Source organism: Nematolebias whitei, chromosome 17 (assembly GCF_014905685.2).
Source record: "Nematolebias whitei isolate Nwh7 chromosome 17, NemWhi1, whole genome shotgun sequence".
NCBI lineage: Eukaryota > Metazoa > Chordata > Actinopteri > Cyprinodontiformes > Rivulidae > Nematolebias > Nematolebias whitei.
The window spans coordinates 20,822,284-20,823,588 of record NC_056514.1 but is presented as its reverse complement, the minus strand read 5'-3'; positions in this window follow the sequence as shown (position 1 = coordinate 20,823,588).

Sequence of the window (1,305 nt, the reverse complement as noted above, 5' to 3'; positions counted from 1 at the left end):
TATGATTCAGTTTTCTGAACTCAAGGGGTATTTAAACAAGATCTTTTCTTATAAGTTGCAGCTTTTTTGGTTTAAACCCAAACACTGAAACCGAAGTATATTGTGACCTCAAACAACATAACACATGACAAACACTCGGATGTGAACTGTAAAAATGTATTTATTTTTGTTGCATTTAGATATAAGCATGCTCAGTGATCGCACGCCTGCAAGGTGCACAGATATGAGTATAAAATGCATGTGAATTGTTTTAGGGGCACTTCCATTCTCACTGAGAAGAAAAGTGTTGAATGAGCAAATTAATTCAGAACAAGTCACGTCTGATGATTCCTTTGGTCGATAAGGTGCAGTTAGTGACATGTGGTCATAAATCGCTGCGTAAAGTTGCACGTTATTGTGGAATAATGACAGTTTTGGAGTTGTCGGTGGAAAAAAGGACCGTGTTTTTGGGGATCACATTGCCCTACTGGCACACGATGATGCTTGGCTTATCGGCTGATATGAAGTGCCCATTGGTCATTCTTTTGGAACTCTGTGTTGAATTGGCTCCAGCATTATGGAGAGAAACTAGAAGGAACCGTGTTGGTGCTACAAGTCTTTACAGTCATGGAGTTTCTTGAAACCGGAGCTTTTCAGAGGGAGATGGCTGACAGGTCGGGTTTTCACAGTCCTTCCTGAGTCATGTCATGCCAGCTGTATGGTTTTTAAACACGTGTGAAGTTGGATATGCCTCAGAAGTGCGCCACCAGCAGATCGGCACCCACTGACTTCATTCAGTTACAACAACAGTGTGTATTTCCTGGACAGTAAGTCGTGTCTAACATTATTGCATAAAAGGTGATGGACAGCTGTCCTTTACTCTCTGGGACTTTTCAATACTTTTGTGTGTACGCTGCTCTGACAGCTTCACACATACCATCACTCCCCTTGGTGCATGTGTGCCAAAGACTATTTTACACCACTTAGGAGCCTTCCTTGATGCAATTCATTTAAATTCCTCATTTTCCTGCCTAGTGATATTGTTTTTATCATGCACAGACTAGTATCACACATGCACGTCATATTTGCATCTATTTGCTTATTTAAACAGAATTGTCTCGTGTGCTCAGTCCCATGTTTCATACATGCACACATCTTGACAAATCTGAATGCTTTTGTGCACACATATTTTTCATATTGTGTTCCGATGGCAGATTTAAGATTGAAAGCTGACACTGTTTGATACCTAAGGCCCCTGCGTCTTTCAGCTCGTGTTCTACTTCTTTCAGCTCGTGTTCTGCTTCTTTCAGCTCGTGTTCTGCTTCT